Here is a 23,946-nt window from a genome sequence, read left to right as displayed (position 1 = left end):
CCTGCTCCGCTCTCACAATTTGATTTTTTTTACAGCTACAGATGATGCATCTTCATCATGCTCTACCTAAATCTATGATTTTTTTTTTAATTCCTTGTGACAAATTCCAGTAATGTTGACTTGCTTTCACTTTGCACTCTCTGCAATTTTGGCCTATGGAGATTCAGATGAATGTGCACTAGATTCCATAAGGGAGGGAACAGATGAAGGAGTGGGTTGGAGTTGAAATGGATTCTGATATTGTGTTAGTACTATGAAAATAATGAAGCTGTACATTGTTGTGTTTTCTGTGTGTGTGATTTAATAATTGATTAATAGTCTAAAAGAACTCAAGTGCTTTTATCTTTATTCTTACATTTGATAATGCATGTCCACTGCCTTCAAGAATGAGCAAGAATTCAATATGTATAATACTCAATTCAATCTTACTTCCTTGATAATTATGTCAATATTGCTATATTTTGTTCTGATTTTATTGTTTTTTATTTTCATTTATTTTCTTTCTACCTTCTTTTTTAAATTCGATTACTTGCCTTTTTATTGAGGTAGAATTGATTTATAATATTATATAAGTTTCAGGTATACAACATAGTGATTCACTGTTTTTAAAGATTATACACCATTTACATTTATTATAAAATATTGGCTATATTCACTGTGCTGTACAAGGTATCCTTGTTGCTTATTTATTTTATATACAGTAGTTTATACCTCTTAATCCCTATCCCCATCTTGCATCTCCTCCCTTCTTTCTCCCAACTGATAATAGTTTGTTCTTTCTATCTGTGAGTCCATTTCTTTTTGTTACATTCGCTATTTTGTTTTAATTTTTAGATTTCACATATAAGTGCTAGCATACAGTGTTTGTCTTTCTATGACTTATTTCCCTAAGTGTAGTACTCTCCATCCATCCATTTTTGTTGCAAGTGAGAAAATGTCATTCTTTTTATAGCTGAATAGTATTCCATTGTATGTATATGTGTGTGTACATGTATATGTATATACACATATATAACTTAAGAGTTTGCCACTTTCTAATTTATTTCTTTTGTTGTTTTTTTTTTTGGACTGACTGTGACAAAGTTACATCATACACTTTAAGATTGTTTTAACAAAATTAGCATTTCCCCATAAAATCTTTTTTTACATTCAGACTCTGAATTGACAGGATTCAAGAAAATAACTAATAAGGCAATTTGACCAATGATTCTTTATAACAACTATTTCAAGTAAGTTTTTACTGTATGTGAATTGCTTATTGCCTAAATTCAGAGAATTTGCTGAAACTGCATTTTGTAATTGTTCCAACGGTAGGTTCCTTTCAGGAGGTGTAATAGATTAAGTAAATGGATGTTTAACATGGGTCTTGCTCTACCAAAATCAATTATACAGCACTGTGAGCAAAATTGTTTACATCATATTTTCTTGTTGTAACACAGCTTATAAAGTGACTATTTTTTAAAATAAAAATTTTCATTTGAAGTCTTTTTTAAAAATATACTTTAGCTTTTAGAGAAGTTTTAGGTTCTCAACAAAATTGAAAGAAAGATATAGATAGTTCCCACATACTCTCCTCTTCCACACATGCATAGCCTCCCTCATTATCAACATCCCCTCCAGAGTGATATATTTGTTACAATTTTTTAACCTACATTGCACATCTTTATCATCCAAGGTCCATAGTTTACCTCAGGGTTTAATCTTGGTGGTGTACATTCTATGGGTTTTGACAAACTTATAATGGCATATATCCACCATTAGAGTTTTATACAGAGTAGTTCTACTGCTCTCAAAATCCTCTGTGCTGAACCTACTCATCTTACCCTCCAATCTAATTCCTGGCAACCACCAATCTTTCTATTGTATAGTTTTGCCTTTTTCATGTACCTGAAACTGTACAGTATGTAGTAGTCTTTTCAGATTGTCTTCTTTCAGTAAGCAATATGCATTTAATTTTCTTCTACGCCTTTCCATGATTCAATGGCTTATTTATTTTTAGCCCTGAAAAATATTGCATTGTTTGAATATAGCAATGACTTTCTATCTATTCATCTGCTGAAAAACATCTTGATTGCTTCCAAGTTTTGGCAATTATGAATAAAGCTGCTTTAAATATCTCTGTGCAGGTTTTCATGTGGACATACATTTCTGAACTCCTCTGGGTAAATAACATGTAGTGTAATTGTTGTATTGTATGTTAAATGTATGTTTAGTTTTGTAAGAAATTGCCAAACTATCTTCGGACATGGCTGGACCAAATTCACATTCCCATCAGCAATGAATACCTGTTGTTCCACATCCTTGACATCAGTTGGTGTTGTCAGTGTTCTGGATTTTGGCCATTCTAATAGGTGTATCATGATACCTCATTGTTGTTTTAACTTGCATTTCTCTAATTACATATGGAGCATCTTTTCATATATTTATTCACCATCTGTTTATTGTCTTTGGTAAAGTATCTGTTAAAGTATCTTTGGCTCATTTTATAATTGTTTTTTTTAATTGTTGAATTTTATTGTTCTTGTATATTTTTGATAAAGGGTTTTGTTTTTGTTTTTTAAAGAAATGAAAGTTGTTTTCAGGTTATATTAAGCTTCATGTTCCTCACTGTGGGATAACAACTACTATTTTACTGGTATCTGGCCACGGAGACAACAGATAAATAATATGTGTCAGTTAATTTTTTTTCAAATTACTCTCTCACTCATTTTGCATGTCTAAGTAGGAAAGGCTAAAGACAATGAAAGCATGTGTGGCTTGGATAAATGTGAGGTCGCTTGTAAAAAACCAGATTAGTGTGATTGAATTCTATGGTATTTATTAAAAAAATATAAAACAAAATGTTATAGACTCAGTCTCAGCAGATGCAGGGCATTTAAAAACATGAACACTTATTTGTATGTGCATTAAAAATAGATATAAACATGTTCAAAAGAGTAAGTAAAACATATCGTCACTCACGGTGCTTGGGTCAAAGATTTATCCACAGGGTCCACATATTCTGTGCGTGTATTCAGAACTTTGATCTTTCTATTATCACTGCCAGAATATTAATTGAGAAATTTCTTTGCTATACCTACAGGAACCATTACAAGATTTCTTGAAATAAGAATATAATCACATTTCTTTTGAGAAATGACAGCACTTATCTTGTCTTCATAAAAAATTCATCTCTTTACCAAGATTTAACTAGATTTGACTTTTTTGTCTCCTATATTGTTACATATTTTTGAGGTCAGCAGAACTCATACCAGCTGACAATGAGTAATTACCTAACTCTGCAGTATTTTTTTTTACTTTATGTATCCCATAATGTTAGCATCCTAATTTTTGCCACCTGAAATGTGTCTACATAAGAAATGAATTTTATATTAGTAATTGGAATGCCTAAAGTTCCATTTTGAGGTATTTATCCAAAGTACATGAAAACATGTCTACGTGAAGACACGAGTGTAGTTGTTTATATGAGCTTTACTTAAAATAGATTAAAGCTGGAAACAATCCAAAAGTCTACCAATAGGTGAATGATTAAACAAATTTTGATACAGTCATGAAATGAAATAAAATACAGTTGACTTTTGAATAACAAAATTTGAAATTTGCAGGTCCCCTTATAAGCAGATTTTTTTTTCAGAAAACACACTACAGTACTACATGATCTGAAATTGGTTGAATCTTTAATGCAGGATGACAGATTGGGAGGGCCAACTCTAAAGTTCTGGTAGATTTTCAACTTCTTGTGGAGGTGGTGCCCCGAACCCCTGCATTGTTCAAGGATCAACTGTAATAAAAGTAATAAACTACTAAATACACCAAACAATATGCATCTCAAAATCTCAGTGAAAAAGTTACACAACAAGATTAAATCATTCCATTCCATTCTAAGACAGTTGTTAGAGTGCATGAAATTCTTTTTAAGATAAACTTCATCTGAATTAGCAGAAACAGGTCAATTGTTTTCTAGGCTCTGGGTGTGAAAGAATGATGTGCAAGGGAAACTTTCTGGGTGATGGAAATATATTTCCATCTGTATCTTGAATGTGTTGGTGGCTACAAGTGTGCACAGGCTGGTTGAAACCACTGAAACATATGCATGATATGAAGGCATTTTATATATTTAAGTTGTATCTCAATAAATATGATTTTAAAATATAAGATGATTTTTTTCTTAAATGATGCAGATAGACAAAAATTCTAATTATTAGTTGTCAACATTTTATAATTATCCTCTTTTCATAAAAGTTTAGGTGTCTCAGAAGATCATGGACTGTTTCAAAAATCTGAGGCAGTAAGGACTCATACCATTTTTATTAAAAAGTGAAGTAATCTACAAGGCTTTAACAACACAGCAGCAATGCCAACAACACAACTAACATTCATTGACTTCAATATGATAGAATTGTCTTTTTGTTTCATAATAACATCCCAGAAGTAAGTATCTCACTCCTGTTTTTCCCCTTCTGCCACGCCTAACAAGACTTCTCTCTGGGTCCTGTTTCTGGTGGCATCTTGTATCACAGCTGCATACAAGCTGTAATTAAACCCATAATTAGGTAAGATTTCTGGGGGTTTGGAGATGACAGTTTTATTTTGCATGTAAGAGAAATGGAAATAATTGTGGACATAGGGGATACCAGGCCAGGATAAATTAAAAGATATGGTAACAAATATAGCCAACTATGCATGCCTCTGTACAACATGACTTTCCTATTTTTCTCATCAGGAGATGGAGCTTGCTTGCCACCTCCCCTCCCCCCACCTCCTTAAATGTGGACTGGTCCTACTTACTTACACTAATAGAATATTGGGAAAGCAATGTGAAGTCATTTCCATGGCTAAGCCATAAAAAACCTTTAGCTTCTTTTCTTATTCTTTTGAACTACTGCTCTTAGACTTCCCCATTAAGAAAGCCAGTCTTGCATTTGGAAGGATGAGGAGCCACATGGAGGAGAACCGAATCCTCCCCGTGGACATCAGCTCCCACTGACAGTGTTGTGAAAGACTATATTGGATCTTCCAGCTCAGAAACCCTGCTCTCTGAATACAACTGTAAAAATGAGCTCAGGCAAAACTAACAAAGAAACTGCCTGGGAAACAAATGGAAGCTTGGAAAGAAAAAGTTAAGGTTGTTTTAAATCGCTACATTTTGGGGTGATTTGTAACGTAGTGAACACCGATAAATACCTGACTGCCACGTTGATATCCATCATTGCTTTTGATATCCATCATTGCTTACTCTTTTCAACTTTTTCCCATAACACTAGTGACTTTTAACAAATTACATAATTTAATTATTATTACAATTATATTGAGGTATAATTGACATGTTAGTTTCAGGTGTACAGCACAATGATTATATATTTGTATATATTGTTAAATGATAACCCCAATAAGTCTAGTTAACATCTGTCAACATACATAGTTACAAAACTGTTTTCCTTGTTATAAATTTTAATTATTATTATTAATTTTTATCATTAATTTTATCATCTCATCTGCAAAAATGTCAGCACTACATTCGTATAGATTTTTGTCTGGTTTGTCTAATGACACCTGACATATGGCAGGGATTAAATAAATAAATGAATGAGTGAATAAATCTGAACTGTGATATAACGTTGGCATATTTAGTATTTCTGGAAAAAAGTATTAAAATTACATAAGCTTTTCACTTGTGTAATTGTGTCATCATAAGTGGAAAGTATATTTTTCTCAGATTTTTGTTTTTATTATATGGTTATTTCTTAACATTTTTCCTATTTTTAGAAAAAAATTTATTTTTAATCATTTACTATTTTAATTTAAATCCATTTTACCATATTTATAAAGTAAGAGTAGACACAGGTTTTATTTTTATGAGCTGAGACAATCATAAAACATGGAAAAGGCTCAACTACGGCAATTACTATAGGACGGCCGTGTTTTATCTAACAGTTGGAAACCTGGAAATCTCTTCCCCTCTCAATACCAAAGGGCCTGTTCTCATAGCTTTCAGGGTCAATGGATCTCATATTTCAAAGACTACCTTGTAATACCTGATTCACTTTAAAGAAATCCTGCATTTACGACTTCAGCTAATCTGTTATTATCTTCCTTAGCACCATATCAAAGGATGAGTGTTAACAACGTAAAGTCTTCTCCACAGGGCTAATGCTGATTCAGCTTTCTACCTGTTTTATTATTCTATCATCTTACAAAAATTCTGAATTTTTCCAGAGCTATGATTTTTAGTTTCTCAGTTCCTAAATTACTTGTAAATTGATAAATTCTGTGCATACACCCCCACTCATAAACCAAAGAAGATTTTTGAACAGCCTAATATAGGGACTAAAGCAAAACAGGGCCTTGAAATTTTGGAAATTAAATAGTACTCCACTCCTCGCACTGTTTAAATTATAGTATTTGTTATTAGTCAAGACTGTACCACATCTTACAGTTTATATTCATCTAATTTGATCATCATCTAAACCTGTGAAGAAGCAGAGATTTTTATGGAATTTCAGTCACTTAAAAAAGGTGTTTTAGACATATGGAGAAACAGATCTGTCTCCAATTCCAATGCTTTTTTTCCAAATACTACATTTGCTCCTATTGGCACCAAATGATGATTTTGCAGTTTGGATTATCTGGAAATACACACCGGGATGAAGTGTGGCCTGCAAGATATTTGTTAAAGATAAACATGTGCAAAAGGAAAGGGGGAGATATAGGATCAGGCATTGGGATGCAGTCAGGACAAACCTTGGGCAACCTGTTCAAGAAGCTCGGGGAAAATTAGGTCTTATCAAGGCTTCTTAGACTGGGCCAAAATGGATGTGCCCTTATAATCTTCCTGTCTCATTCAGTCACCATATGTGGACTGACCTCAGGCTAGTCAGTAATCCATAGCTGGGGAAGATCCGGAAGGAGTGGACAGCTGCAGACTCTGGGCTGCCTGCACTCTCCACAGCCAGAGGAGAGCAGTCCTCCCTGGAAGGGGAATTTGGACAGCAAGCTCTGTGTCTAACACAGATGTTATAAAAAGAAATTGCTTCTTCCCTAAATTTCTCCAGTACTCCCCGTCATCCATGTTCCAAACATGGGCGCATAGCGAGGAAGCAAATCTCTTAGAAGTGCCTGCCTCCCTGCCTGCCTTCTTCCTTCTTTTCCTCCCTCTTTTCTCTTTTCTTTTCTCTCCCCTTCCTTTCCCTCCCTCATTCCCTTCCTTCCTTCCTGCCTGCCTTCCTGCCTTCCTTCCTTCTCTCTCTTTCTTTCTTTCTGAAAGTGGAGAGAAGACAGATGGGATAGTGATCTTGGAACTGAAGAACTACATAATGATGAGCTCCATGGGTTTTCTTTCTGTCAAAATACAAAAAACAAAAAGAAAATTTCCAAGAGGAGCCAGTTACAGAAGAGTCTTCACAATATTGTGAGATTTACTGCTAGGAGCTTTAAAGCACAAATTTTAAAATGACCACTTATTCTTCAATTATTTACTAATTGTTAGTGTACTCAGTATGGAAAAAACTATACAATGCACACTCGTTTCTTTCACACTTGTACATATAGACAGTAATGTTATTAGAAGGATTTTTAAAAAAGAAATTGAAGAGCCTAACTAATTAAGTGCAACTTAAGCCTGGTAGAAGTTTGACCAAATGACATGAAGGCTGTGAGCAAAGTGAGGATTCTGTTTATTCACAAAAATAAAAATAAAAATTCACAAAAATAAAACTGACCGGGACCAGTACCACTATACTTATTCCTTGTCCAAAGTATCACTGCTGTGTGTAGGTTAAGTTCATGAAATTCTACTGGATAGAAAGAAAATTTTATTTCTATCAGTGGGACTGAAATGTATCACCCCAAAAGAGAGCTTTAATGTCTTTGACTGTTCTGCAGAGTTTGCCTGAGATCTCAGAATCCTGTTTAAAGGAAGTAAAATAAATAAATAAAACACACAGTGATAAAACTCAAATGCTGTGTCTTCTATTAAAAAACAAGACTACAAATCTTAAAGAATAGAGTTGATAGTATATATCTCCTCTAATCATTTACTTCCTCCAATTCCATTTTAAAAATCTGCTCTGCACTAACTCTCAAATACTATGAAAATGGAAAATTTCTCTTCTTGAAATTTTCTATCCAACAATGTTCTTCCTTATGTAATCCACTGTATTGCTTTTTTTCCATTTCAGTAAGAAAGAAATAAATGGAACAGAACTATATATCACATAATATTAAACATTAAAAAGGTGAATTTTGAAATATTTGTTTATCCTGAGTTATGTCACTCCACAACTTTCGAAAACTTACATCACCTTCTTTGGTTTATTTAATTCATTAAATTTTTCAATAAAGTCCTTTCTCTTTTTAAAATCTTTCCAACTTTATTACAGCTTTAAATTTTATGGTTGTTTGGTCGAACAATTTAAAAAATTTAGAAAGAAATAATCCATTTAAATGGAAAAGAAAATTGTTTTACTTATAGCTAAACAATATCCTCATCTCAACCAAAATAGGAAGGTTGATAAATATTGATATCATGGTGCTTTTGAACATAAAATTCATAAAAGGCAGAAGTAATGTTCTTTTCTACTTCTGTACTTACTGCATTCTGATTATTTTTGTTCAAATGTGCATAACTTTCTTCTCCTGCATTAAGGTCACTGGAGAACCCACACTTAGTAGAATGATAGGAAACGTCTGCAAAATAAATAGAAAGCTTATCCAATAGTCTTTCACAGAAGAGTTCAGGTAATGACAGCTATGCACATTTTGAGGACTGTACACTGCTCTTTTGATTTCAAATGCACTAATAATAATACTAATAATAGCAAAGCTACCAGGTGTGCAAATAATCTTACTGGAATATTTATACAGATTATTTTGTTTCATACTTACTCATAATAATCCTACAAATACCAATATTATCCCATTACTAATGTAAACGAATGAAGGCTTAGAAAGGATAATTATCTTGCACGGGGTCACATAGATAGCAAGTGGACAAGCCTAGATTTAAAAATACTGTCTCTAGAATAAAGAGCCTTTGTCTTAATGCACAGGGGCACGGGGAAACAAAACCATGAGTTCTCCAATATTATAGTGAGCACGTGTCAAAACAAATTACTTGTGTTCGTCCTCAAGGAAGTACATCCCTTGACTTCTCTTTTTCTGTCTGTATTGAGACACAGTCTTGAAATATTAACTGCTATATTTTAATTCCCATGATTTTCAGTTTTCCTAACTGACCCATAGTTTTCTGCCAATTGATTCAATTTCAGTCTTTGCTTCAGAAAGCAGGATCAATTTGGGTTTTAAATTCACCTTTGCTAAGTACTTAATGGAAGCACTTTTACTTAAAAGCATTTAATCAAGAGAGAAATTTTTTTGTTTGTTTTGTTATTTTTAATTCCAAAAGGCTCTCTTTAAGCATCAAGATCTAGAATCTGGCTAATATAGATCATAGATATTTTTAAAAAGACAAAAAAGAGGGGAAAAAAAGAAACTAGTTCAAGGCAAGATGCAAGAGAAGGATGAAACAGCGTATTTCTAGCTTGCCAGAGAGCTGCATCCCATCCTGGGTGGACAGAAAAGCACTGAAACGCCTCTTATTTTTTTGCATACATATTTAAAACTCCAGTAGGGCCTTCAACCACCACTTTTTTGAGGGGGTGGAAAAGCCTTAAAAGTTCATCCTTATCCCCAAACCTCCCCTGTGAGCATCAGATAAAAAAGCTGAGAACTGGGGAACACGAAGCAACATGTTTATCTGGGGGAAACTATGGCCTGGGATTAAGAGGTGACTGCAAAGGCTGTAGGATAAATATCCCATGCAAGAAACTAGATTAAAAAAAGATGGAGCCAAGTGATTAGGTGGGCAGACTCTGAGTTCCCCTTCAGCTCCTGGACACTGAGAATAGACTACAAGTCATACTACCTGGTAAATTACAGCAGATACCGGTGGAGATGAGTTCCATATTTCAGACTAGCCATATTTACTTCAAGCTCAGAAACCACTCCCCTGATGACAAGATGATTAATAGCTCCCTTCCCTTCCCAGATACACCCAGAGAAGAAAGAAAATGAGGAGCAAGGTACAACCATGAATTTGTCTGAGCTTAAGTCTTGACTTGACTGAAAGTGACCTTTATTTACCAACTTTTAGGTTTTTTTTTTCTTTCTGCTTTCAATGCAAATAGGGAATTGTGAGCTAAGCTGAATTCTGTTATAAAGAAATAAAGCTGCAATTTAGCACACCAAGTATTAACTTTAAAGTTTAACTGTGAACTTTAACATTTAGGAAATTATCACCTACACTCAAACTCTGACGAATTTTATTTCGTTACACTCTCACCCAAATATATTAAATGAATCACATATTATTATTCATTTTTTAAACTCTCTTTTTAAAATATTCTTAATTACCTATTTCTACAATAGAGTATGGTATATTTATTAAGTTGGAGATACAGTGAATTACATTAGAGCCAAGTCATAATGGGACAATGCTGGGAAAATTACTATAGTAGAAATCAGAATTGAAGGTAAGTATATATTTTTATGTGGCTTCCTGTAACCCAAACTGAAGTGTGGAAATATAAAGATGTAAGTAGTTCTTAATATAAGATGCAACAGTTTATAAAGTGAGGTAACCTCTTCTTTAGTATCTAATAGTAGAATGGATTTGTCTCATGGTTATACCTATCTATATCTGCATATTAGTATCCTATTGCTGCTATAATAAAAATACCACAAACTTTGCAGCTTTAAATAATGTAAGTTAATTATTTTGCAGTTCTGGAGTTCAGAAGTTCAACCTGGGTCTCACTGGGCTAAAATGAAGGTGTTGACAAGGCTGCCTCCCTTCTGGTGGTTCTTGAGGAATTTTCCTTGCCCTTTCCAGCTTCGGTATCTCACCTGCATTCCTTGGCTTGTGTCCCCTTCTCCATGTTGAATGAGAGCAGTTGCTTCACTCTGACTTCTGCTTCCATCATCACTTCTCCTCTTACTCTGACTCCCCTGCTGTCACCTCTTACTTATAGAGATGCTTATAATACTGGGCCCAGTGGAAGAAGGAATATTCCAGGATAATCTCTTCCTATCGAAAAATCCTTAACTTAATCCTTCTGCAGTGCAGTCTCTTTCCTATGTAAGGTGACATTCATCATTTCCAGGAATTAGGAGGTGAACATTTTGAAGGGACCATTATCCTGCCCACCACACATACATTGCACAATATGAGAAAACATTGGCAATTTAGCGTTTCTTATATTGATGCACTATTGCACTAATACATTTGAGGGAAATATTTTTAAATGTACCTCTCTGGATTCGTGTAGGTGAAATATATAATTTTTGGTAATGAAGTTTAATACAAGTTTTACTTGTCTTCAAATGTCTAAATGTAATCATTCAAAATTGTTCATTTACAATTAAGCTTTAGGTATGAGGATATATAAAGCAAAATTGCCATATTATTATGAAAATAATTGAATTTTGTTGGTATATGAGGGAACAACAATGCTACCTGTACATGCAAGAAGGCCTCTTCCTTTCTTCCTCTTTTTTTCTTTTTTCTTTCTTATGTTCTGTCTGTCTTGCTTGCTCTCTGTCTTTATTTACTTGTTTCTTGTTTTTCTTTCTTTCTTTCTGTCTTCCATTGTTTTCCAGATTTTTTTGGATTTAATTGAGTTTTATATAATTCCTTTTTTCTCCCCTCTTAGCATATCAGCTATAATTGCTGACATTTTTAGTAACTGTCTTTTAGTTTTCAATATATGTTTCAACAAATCCAAGTCCTCTTTCAAATAATACTCTACTGCTTCACAGGGAGTGCAAATACCTTGTTATCAGCGTATTCTGAATTCCTCCCTCTACATCTGAAATTGGTGCCATTCATTCCCCTTATCCATGAGCTGTTGGCCCTGAGTGCATTATTGTTGTTATTATTTTAAACAGTTATCTGCTGGATCAATTAAGAATGAGAAAAATTAAAAAATTTTGCTTTACTTTCATTTATTCCTCCTCTAACACTTTTCCTTTTATTATGTAGATCCAAGTTTCTTTATTTTTCATCCTTCTGAAGAATTTCTATGATCATTTCTTGTGAGGCAGGGCTGCTGTCAAGAAGTTTCCTCAATTTTCGTTTGTCTGAGAGTCTTTATTTCTTATTCACTTTTGAAGAAAATTTTCCTGAATACAGAATTCTGGGTTGGTAATTTTTTTCCCCCAGTACTTAAATTTTTTCATTTCTCTTTTTGCTTGTATGGTTTCTGAAGAGAAATTCAGTGTAATTCTTATTTGTGCTCCTCAATTGCTAAAGTTTTGTTTCTCCCTTTTATTTTCAAGATCATTTCTTTGTCTTTGATTTTCTGCAGTTTGAACATGATATGTCTAGGTGTGTCTGTTTTGTTATTTTACCTGCTTGGTGTTCTCCGAGCTCCCTGGATCTGTGTGTTGGTGTTTATCAGTCATTTTGGGAAATCGTCTATCATTATTGCTTCAAAATTTTCTGTGCTCCCTTTTCTCTTTTTCCTCCTTCTGATATTCACATTACACGTATGTTGTACGTTTTACAATTATTTCATGGTTCTTGGATATTCTGCCTTGTCTTTTTCATTCTTTAAGTTTCTATTGACATTTCTTCAGACTCACTGATTCTTTTCGTAGTTGTGTCTTTATTGAAATGGTAAGGTGTGGTTGGAGGGGAAGTATTCTACAATCCTATAATTAGGTTCTTTAGCCTATGTTCATGGGCTGTAACCTTCACAAGTGCTTCTCAGTTCATTTGTTTGTTTTTCCCTCAGATCAGAAAGGAAGATCATCCAGGCTGGGGTCGGACATTTCCCTTCCTCCAGGTGGAAGGTCAGAAAGGCTGGACATAGGTATTCTCTTCCACCATGTTGAAGTCTAGAAGGGGCTGGGATTATGTATTTCCCTTCCCCTGGCTAATTAGGCTCTAGCAAAACCCCAATCAGTTAGGCTCTAGTGAAATAAATTCTCTTGAAGGCAGGACTTGTAAGAGGAACAGAATGCTCTGGTCATATTTCAAAATGGCTGCTTCCTGCCTCTTCCTGCCAGTAACATGAAGGGGTTTTCTTCTGTTTTGTTATAAGAACCTGGTAAGGGCACCTGCAGGTAAAAGTCACATTATGTGTGGGCTTTCTTAGGACTGGACACACCTGGAGTTTTTAACTCTCAAACCTATCTACAGTGAGCCTTCAGTAATTCAATTACATTTTTAGTTTCCCAACCCCAGTACAAGTTCACAGAGACATTTCTGTTTCTGAGCTTCTGGTCTGGTAAGTTGTGATCCTTTATATTTGTCTCTCTAACTTCTGGGACAGCAGCTTGCCCTGTGACCTCAGTTCTCTGATGAATCTCAGAGAACTGATGATTTTCAGTATTTTTAGCTTTTTTTTTGTTGTGAAGATCTAAGTGATGGCTTCCAAGTTCCTTACACATTGGACTAGAAACCAAAAGTCACTTCATTCATTTTTATTGCTTAATTTTAACATTCCATTTTATGGATATCAGATCCCAGAAGATTTCTAGGTCTTAATGATTGATTGTTTTTATTATATAACACCCTCAGTTTGCTTTGTAGAAATATTTAAAATCAAGCATAATTATTTCTTGCTTGATACATCAGAGTGAATTAACTGTAAGAAATACTGACCTAGTTAATTTTCCACTGTCCTCTCTTCTAGTTTAAAAATTCTGACATGATTTGCCAATACTGGATCAGAGAGTAGGAAAAAAGCACTGACTTTATCCTTTCAAGCTTATCTGGTCAGAAATTTCAAAAATATAGCAAAAAGATTAAGATACTGTTTAGTCCAAAATAAAAATTAAATGTAACTGGCCAGTATCCACATAGTTTCTTTCCTCATATATTTTGCAATGTGGTTTGGGCCATAGGTTTATATTCTGGCCAGTAGGATATGGCAGGAAGTAATGTACACCACTTCCAGTTCTGCCCACAAAATTCTTTGGTTAGTATTGCTTGTTCTCTTTTCCTATCAGCAGCAAGTTTGGGGGTGACCTGTTTAAGTATATAGTGACACAAAGAGGGAAGAATGACAGATCCCTGAGATACTGTTTGAAAGACAGTTACTAAGAATATTAAAGCAACCTGACTTGAACTATGACATAAGCAAGATATAAACTTGAATGGTAAGCCAAAAAGATTTGGGGGCTTACTTGTCATAGAAGACTACATCTGGCCTATTCTAGTACTTAAATTATGGCAATGCATGAAGCAATCAGTAAGTTAAAATGGTGGGACAAACAAAATATGGCAAAGAAAGGGAGAAAACAAATTCTCAACTATTTTGGTAAGGAGATTTCACTGCATCCTCTATAAGGGAAATGATCTATTCCAATCAACTTGATGCCTACTTGAGTATAGTATCAACTTGAATACACATGAATACACATTATTGCTGATGGACACTTGGAAGTGGCTACAGTGTGGCTGAGTGATGGACCATGCATAGCATCCACAACCTCTTTCTTCATGTGCTCATTAAGTAAGTGCAAGGGTGGTTAGGGAAAAGGCTACCTGACTTCCTCAAAGTAGGAAATCTTGTTGATATTATAAATTGCCTCCTCCCAGTAACAGCTTTTAGGAGATATTCACCTATGGAATTCATATTCTTCTAATTCGGTCTGCATGCTTCTAGACAGGCACACATTTTTGCATAGGTGAATCATTTAACACCTCTTTTGTACTGAGTTGTTCAAGTAACACTGTCTCTTGGTGTCCTGTGGTCAGGTACTTAGTCTCCACCAGGGCCTAGTGGCAAGTCAGCAGCTATTTCTCAAAAGAAGTATATTTACTTGCTGAGGAGAGAAAGCTGTAGTCCAAAACCACATGGACCCTCTGCTGTGAATGTGGTTCTCCTGCAGGAGTTTGTCACAAGATCAATACAGTGAATACAGCGTCTCAGGCACTTCCTGTTCTGTTTCTTTTTGTCATGTCAGCCCTTTCCAACTCCTGAAACCTATCTATTGTGCCCTCTGAGATTCACTGTTTATTGCCAGTAAAACCCTTTAGATTTTTAATCTAAACAATTTTCTTACTTTCGTCCTCCTGTGAAAATCTGGCTTTCCCTGAGAACACTGCTTTCTCTGCAGCATTCTAAAGTGATTTTTCTCCCACACATTTATATCTATCTGTCTATCTATCTATCTATCAATCTATCATCTCCCTGGGGCTGAGATGGAGGTTGAGAGGAAATGGGTAGGGGTAAACATCCCTATTGCTTTTCTTGCCAATTTTAGAAATTTCCATTTGTAGCTCCCTAACAACACCCCAGAATGATTTCTGTAAATCAGATGTCCATTAACCTTCATTGTTGCACTTTTATCTCCAGCCCCTAGAGCATTCCTCCTCATTTTTTTACAATATCACCTTTTAGTTCACAATCACTCTTGCCAAATACACTTCTATCTTAAGTGTCCAGTCATTTTGTCCTCCACCCTACAAAATTAAACATTCATTTTTTCTCATTCTGCCTCTATCTTCCCAGACCACTCCCCTAATGCCTCCACTTTGATGCTCTTTGGCCACAGCAGGGAATATAATTATTTTATCCTATCACCTTTTTATTATCTGTCAAATATCTGATTTTCTAACTTTTCTCATCAGCCATATTACATTTTGTGGCTAATATCTAATCATTCGCTTGATATATCCTTGACCCCAAACATGTCTCTTGTTTCTGCTTATTCTCATCAAAATTACAGTTTTACAGAGTCTTTCTTGCCTATTTTATAACTATGTTTGTTCAACAACTAAATTTGGTTGGATAAAAATATTCAAGCACATTCATGGCCATAGTGAAGTTGATTCTTAATGCTGAAAAACAATCACTATCCTTCCATTTTTCTTAATATTAGGTAGTTCACTCTTCTCAATACCCCATTTCTCACCCCAAGGAAGAAACTGGATTCAAACCCTCATCTGAAGCAACCCCTTCCTAAAAAATAAGCAAACAAACAAATAAATAAATAAAATGGAAGGCAAAATATAATACATGGTTTGTAAAACACTGTAAATCAGGCTAGAAAAAGATAATGATTCCTTAGAGACAGGAAACACATGTGATGAAACCTCTGATTTCCCCAGCTTACTACTTTCAGAGAAGTTATGGGCTGTGGCACAGTGAAGAGAAAACTAGATAAAGCCTGGAAGACTCCTTGCGTTAAGGAAGTGGAAATGAGAGTCTGCAGAGACCAGGATAGCTAGAATTTGAAGAACAGAATACTAGAAAGAAGACAGCTGCACTTCAGAAATCTCCAGAGTATCCCCTTTGGGTAGTAACAGGGGAATAAGTGTAAGAAAACTACTGAATGCTGGAAAATAAATCATTTGAAAGTATTAAAAGATATCTTGCCCAATGCTTACCTAGGACTGCAAAACCTTGTAACTCACAGAGCATTGGATAGAGTACAGGAAAGAGTTTTGCTTCAATAATGGAGAATATCCCTAACGACTGCTCTATGGATCTAATAGAGTTTAAAGGTAAGACTCAAAAGGATTAAACTCTTTCCAAGTAATATAACTGTATCACAAAACAAAAGTAGGGTAAAAGCACAATGTCTGGTATTCAATCAAAATTACCAGGCATATACAGAAGCATAAAAATAAGACTTATTATGAAGAGAAAACCAATCAATCAAAACTGACTCAGAACTACATAGATATTAGGAATTACAGACATTAGTATATTAAGACAATTATTATTATTATTATTATTATGTCTAAAAAGTTAAACAGAGATATCTAAGACATACACAACACTCAAATCAAACTTATAAAGATGAAATCAATATAGTCTGAGATGAAAAATGCATTGGATGGGATTAGAGGCAGATTAAATATTGCAGATGAGAGGATTAGAGAATTTGAAGAGAAAGCCATAGAATCTATCTAAAATGAAACACACAAGAAAAATAACTAAAACAAATTTAAAGTACACCAATGAGATGCACACTGGACAACTTCACATGGTTGAATATATGTATAATTTAAGTCCTTGATGTATATGAAGTAACAACAATAAAAAATTATTTGAAGAAATTACGACTCGAAAATTTTTTAATTGATGAAAAATATATACCCACAGGTCCAAAGAGTTCAACAAACCCAAACACAAGAAACGTGTATAAAATTATACCAATGAACTTGATAATTAAATTGTTAAAAACCATTGATAGAGATAAAATTGAAAAAGCAGTCAGAGGAAAAACCTTATTTCGTACAACAAAACAAACAAAGATGATACCACATCGCTCATCAGAAACAATGCAAGCCAGAAGAAAGTGTTACAACATCATAAAGTACTGGAAAAAAAAATGCTCAATTTGTAATTTGATATTCAGTAGAAATATATTTCACAACTGAAAGAGAGAATTCTGGTTCCAGGGTATAATGGCATAGATTCAGTTTTCCTTGCTACTCCCTTTGAAATTCAATTAAATTTCTGAAAATAATTAAACAGCCAATCATAAAATCATTCTGAAATTTGGAAAGAAGAAGACAGACTGGCTAGAGACTTCAGAGTTTTAAAGAAAGTCCATGATTAGTTCCCCGGATTTTTTTTTTTTAATCTCCCATATATCCTCAACTGTGAGTTAAGAGGCCTGTAATCCAGAGTCAACAACAAACATAGAAAAATAAATACATTAAAAGAAAAGTCTACCTTCTCTTGACAAAGACACAGGAAAAGGAAACCTAGCACGGATGTCCTTAGTGGTAAACACCTATCCATGGCAAAGAGGTGCCAACAGAGTTCAGTAGACCAATCCATTATCCACTCTCACTCACTGGTTAACAGGTGGGCCAGACTGCCTTTAGCAGCAGAACTCAACATAGGACCCAGGCAACCCCATCCCCACCCAAGTCAGATGTCAGCAGGTGAGCCTTTCCATTTCTGGTAGTGTTAACATGCCTCTTGTCTCCTAACCCTTCACCCCATCTCAGACAGTCACTCAGACCTAGAAGAGCTTTGAAAAAGCAATCAAAACAGCCTTGAAAAGGGGGGGAAAAACATTTGAGGACTTTAACAACAGTAACCAAGACAGCATATTATCTGTGTTAAAAGAGGCACATAGATCTCTGGAAGAGAAAGGAGAATCCAGAATAAACACACACATATATTAAAAGCAAAGCTAAACAAACTATTCTTTAACAATGGTGTGAAGCAATATGTAGAAAAATGGAACTATTTTCAACAAATGATGCTGGAACGACTGGAAGTCCAAATGCAAAAAATAAACTTCAACCCCTTAATACCACTGATAAAAGTATCAAAATAACTAATAGTTCCAAATGTGAAACCTAAAATCATAAGACTTTTGTTAAGAAAATGTTAGAAGAAAATCTTTGTGAACTTGAATTAGAGAAATATTTATCAAACATGTCACAAAAAGCACAATACAGAAGGCAAAAACAATTATGCATTGGACCTCACAAATACTAAAAGTTCTGATCTTCATTTCCTGGGCCAAGTGATCAAGGTTAACATAAAATTAGCATCATTTGAGGGGCATTCTAAAAAATACCTGACCAGTATTTTCACCTTAAAATTGTCAAGATCATCAAAGACAAGGAAAGTCTGAGAAATTCTCACAGCCAAGAGATAAAAACATGACAACTAAGTGGAATGCAGTGTCCTGGATGGAATGTTGGCATAGAAATAGGATATTAAGTAAAAAGTAAGGAAATATGAATAGGATATGGACTTTACTTAATGACAATGTATCAATATTTGTTCATTAATTGTAACAAATATGCCATACTAATGTACAATGTCAAAAATAGGAAAACTACATGAGGAATTTTATAGGCACTCTCTGTACTATTTCTGTAATTTTTCTGGAAATGTAAACATTTTTTAAAATAAAGATTATTAAAAACATAATTTGGAGCAAGAAAACAAAGTTTGCTGTTTGTAAGATAATACTAAGGAAATGAAAGCGACAAATCAGACTGGGAGAAAATATTTGCAAAACGTATCTCTGATTTAAAAAAAGACACACACACTTGTATCCACAATATATGAATTCTCTAAACTCAATTATTAGAACACAAAACAAAACAGATTTCACTTGCACAAATGGGCAGAATATCTGACCATGCATTTAAACAAAATTTTAAAGATATACTATGGCAAGTAAGAACATAAAAATATGCTTAATATCATTAGCCACTATCAAAGTACAAATTAAAACCACTATGATTTGCCAGTAGTCAACTATTTGAATTGTTAAAATTAAAAAGCCTGACCGTAGCAAGTGTTGGCAAGGATGAAGAAAAACTGGAAATCTCATACATTTCTGATAGGAATGTAAAACAGTACAACCATTTGGAAAATAAAATTATGGTTTCTTAAAAACTTAAGCCTACTTCAACATATGATTCAGTCTATTTCCAGTTATTTTCTCAAGAAAAGAGAAACTACCCCAAAAGGTTCACAGCAGCTTTATTTGTAATAGCTAGTAAATGGAAATAATGCAAAAGTCTAATGACAGAAAAAAGAAATTGTGGCTTATCCACAATGTGGAATAAAAAAGTAATGAACTATGGATGCATAACACAACATGGATGAATCTAAGAATAATTATACTGAGTGAAATAATCCACAGAACAGAGAGTACATACTATCCAATTCATTTACATAAAACTATAAAAAATTCAAATAGATATGAGGAAATACTTGGGATTGTTGCTGAAAATGTTCACTGCTTTGATTTTTGTTGTGGTTTCATGGGCATAGGCATCAAAACTTATCAAACTGTAGACTTAAAATGTATGCATTTTACTCTATGTCAGTTAGTCCTCAAGAGAGCTACTGAAATAAAAATTGCCCTTTGGTGGTCTATGTTCTTCTCTTTTAATTATTTTTTCCACAGGGGCAGGACATGAGAAACAGTGAATCACATAAGATTCTGCTTTCTGAACTGAGAGAGAAAGAGACAGAAATATAGAGACAAAGTGAGAGAAAGAGAGACTAAAGGATATAATGATTTTTTTCATGTTAATGCTAATTCTATTATAAAATCTTCCATACGTATACTGGTATTTTCATAATCAGAAATTACATGTACACAAAATAAAAAAGCTAAGCTATTGTGTTCTGCACTATTTCATAAAACCAAGCATGGCTTTAGATAGCTGGTTTTTTTTACAAAGTTAATTCATATTTCCATACCACTCTGAATGCATTAGAATAACTGAAGAAGTAGTCACATACAATTTTTTGAGGTACATTTTTTTTTAGTATTTTTAGCCTTTATTTGCTTATATACAAAAGAATACTGCATCTATATATAAATATATAACTAAATGTTTACACATAAAATTACATATATCTACATATGTAACTATAAGCATTTATATAGTTATATATATAGTTATATATAATTTTCTTTTGTATAAACATCCATAACTTGCTTGGATAAAATAGAAATATAACCTAATATAAACCTAAATCTGGGATCTAAAAAGTGCCATAATTTCAGAGCAAAGGCTAAAATGTTTTTTAATGGACAAAAATTTTAAATTATTGTCTGCTTACTTGGAAAATCCAGATTAGTAGCATGTTATAGAGCAGAAACCAGGATGATTTACTGCATTTATCTGAGTGGAGAAATTATAATAGATGGTGAGTGTCTTGTATTGGTTTCACTCATTCACATGGTTGAATCAAAATTTTCTATGATTTTATTTAGTCTGTTTTTACGCCTTTATTTTCCATACTTAGCAAGTTGCACAGTATAATAACAGTATTTTGAATGGACTCCACTGAATGTCAGGCCTTTTCAGTTTTAGAAAATTAGAGTTTAGTATGGCTGATGTAGATCCCATGGCTTAATGAGGAGCAGATCACCAGTTACCCTTTCTGGCTCCTCCAGAAGCCCTCAAAATTCTGGCATTAATGGTCCACTTTGAGGGACCAATTTGTCTATTAAATAAAAAGTTGCCAGAAACTGTCTTTGCCATGAATGTCTTTTCTTCAAGAAGTTTACATACTAGTACAGGAGACAAAGCCAGCAATTACAGTCAGTGTAGTACAGGTAAACATAAGGAGCTGAGGGAGTACAGAATTGAGAGTGTCAAATTAGAATTATGTTAATGCAGTTGTAGAAACTTTACCCATTGGGAATGATGCTTGGGCTAAATTTTAAAATACAAATAAGAATTATTCAGATGTAAAAGGAGAAAATAAGGTATTCCAAGCAAAGGAGACAGCATGTGAGAATGTACTGAGTTGAGACATGGCATGTTAGTTGGTCTTTTCCCGCCATTATTACACCTTAGTAGTTTAAAAACCACTAGGGAAATTGATGAGGTCTGAGAGAGTAAACTCGACACCTGAACAGAATAACACTGTGGCAATTGGGAAAGCAGAGACAGGCTGGAAAATCACCTGGAAACATGCTGAGTGTAATGCTGTACCATACTTGCTTGGCCATCTGGCTGTACTTCTCAACTATGATGCCAGAACAAGACAAAACTTTGGCAAGAAGTACAAACTACAGTGTTCAAAAACTAATGGATATACATCCTAGAAGCAACAGACAGATTCAAATTAATGGGTCAGTGTTACTGCTTTGCAGAAAGAACTGATAATTCAGTTCCATTATTTACGTCTTTTTTCCCCCTCCTCATACTTTCCTCTAAAGGGAACATTTTTAATTATATATATATGTACACTATAAATTTAGTTAATGTCAAGTTTTATTCTCATTTACAAGTCATTTTGCTTCTTTAAGGAGACAGTTAATGTGCTCATCCCCCATGTGTCAATTTTATATTTCAAATTTTAGGACACACTTTCTTTCCAAGGTTTGGAAAAGAGAGGACATGAGGAACTATCATTAAATATTTTCTCCAAGTGATTATATATTAATATGCAATGTAAATGTGAGGGATTTATTACAAAGACGGCCCTGTATCTTTTGTTCTCTGTATCCACAGTCTTGCAATGTGGGCCCTTACCAGCTGCTCCTTCATTTGGCACTAGTGGGAAGCGCAAAACCATGCATAGGAACCCTCACTTGGCTCCATCCCTGGCCACTTTTAAAAATGCCCAGCGAATTTCCTTTCCTCCTGCTCTCAAGACATTTTTGTATCTGTTTGTTCATATGCAAAGCAGAAGGGCAAGAGGGAGGTATGAAGTATAAAAGTGGTTAGCAGATAAGCATCAAAAATGAATTGAGAGTCTATTACTGATGTTTGCCAGATGACTGAAACACACTTGTTGAATTTAATTGAATTGGAACTTTTTCAAGTAAGCTATTATGATGATCTATGAGACCTGCAATGTGAGGTCATTAAGGAATATGAAAGTTTGACTGACTGGTATTTTTAGGCATTTAAATTTTAGTCATTTTAGTTATCTAAAAGGTATATGAGTAGTAACGAAGAAACATTATTTGAAGAACACATCACAGGAAATAAAATTACAAAATTTGGACAAAATATGAGAAAGCAGAATTATCTGAAGTCAGTAGTAGGTAACCAAGAGCAAATGGGAGCTCGGAGGTAGTTAACTTTTGAAAGACTGGAAAATAAAAGGGCAAAATTTACAGCTTGTGACAGTCTTGCCTGATAGATACATCAGATGCAAATCTCAATGCCACAGCTAAAGCAGCACAGAACCACAACCTTAGAAGCTCAGCGTGGCAGAGAACAGAGTTCAGGAATGTAAGGATAGCTGGGAATTAAGACAGTGCTAGATGTAAGAGTACCATAGAACAACTGAAAGAATAAAACTCAAATTTGTATATACACCTCCCAAATGCTTCACTGATCCCTAACATGAATGCCCTGGATAGACCCCAGGGTTTTTCTTCCCTCAAAAGCAGAAAGAAACCAGAGAGCAATTTACCCTTGAAAGAAAGAACTGTACTTTGTAAGCTTTGTAAGTTTGCTTTGTTGGCTGTGCATTTGTGAACATATGAGCAGCTTCAAAAGCAGAAAACTGAAACTTGATTATCTTGAGTTATCAGAGGGTAGAGCACACAGATGGCAGAGAACCTGGAAATTCAAAGGAGAAACTGCAGAAATCAGACAATCCCAGAGAGGTGAGGACAAAAAATTTTCAGTTTAAACTGCCCAAATTATCTGTCTAGACACAGAGAAGATCTTTGGGAGCCAGGCTTGAAAAAAAAAAAAAAGGCAGCTAGAATCTGAAAGAACTGAGAAGAAGTAGCATGTTATAAGGGAAACAAAGTTTTTATTTTGAGTGCAGGTAACTTAATTGTCTACCAGAACAAAAATCTCACAAATTCTATAAGACTATAGAAGAATTTAAATTTAGTACAAAGTATTATATATAATGTCTAGTTTTACGCCAAAAATTACTAGACAAATAAACTAAACAACAAAAAAAGGAAAATGTGACCAATTCAGACAGAAAGAAAAAAGCAGTTAATAGAAATGTATTCTGATATGTTGTTACTGTGAATTTACTTAAGACTTCAAACAGTTATGATAAAGATATTAAAATAATTAAAGAAAAAATGTGAGAATAATTAAAGAATAGTATGATCTCAATGAGTGAAAGGATCAAATGGAAACAGGAGAAAAAAATGGAAAGCTCTAAAGATGAAAAAAGTACAATAAGTGAAATGAATGTTCACAAGACAAATACAACAGATTTGAGATGGAAAACCAAAAACTGAGTGAATTTTAAAGGAAGTCAATAGAAATTATCTATATCAAACAATAGAAAGCAAAAATATTAAAAAAAAACTGGGTCTCAGAGATTTATCAAGTGTTTCAATTATAGGCATAATTATACACCAAAAAGAAGAGAAAGAAATGAATAGACAAATATTTGATGAAATAGTGGCCAAATTTTTCACAGATTTAGTGAAAAACACTGAATTTTATATCCAGAAACCTAAATGAACCCCAAGTTATATAAATTATAAGAAAAATGTATC

At 34.1% G+C, this 23,946-nt stretch overlaps 1 long non-coding RNA gene across 1 annotated transcript in view; it reads right to left on the bottom strand.

Moving 5' to 3' along the window:
• LOC140696385 (uncharacterized) overlaps positions 1 to 23,946 on the bottom strand; it is a 228,415-nt gene that overhangs the window by 9,133 nt on the left and 195,336 nt on the right. The gene's annotated exons all lie outside the window — the stretch shown is intronic.

The sequence above is a fragment of the Vicugna pacos genome, chromosome 1, assembly GCF_048564905.1.
Source record: "Vicugna pacos chromosome 1, VicPac4, whole genome shotgun sequence".
NCBI lineage: Eukaryota > Metazoa > Chordata > Mammalia > Artiodactyla > Camelidae > Vicugna > Vicugna pacos.
The sequence above is the reverse complement of the archived record's forward strand: the minus strand, read 5'-3'. Positions and strand labels throughout refer to the sequence as shown.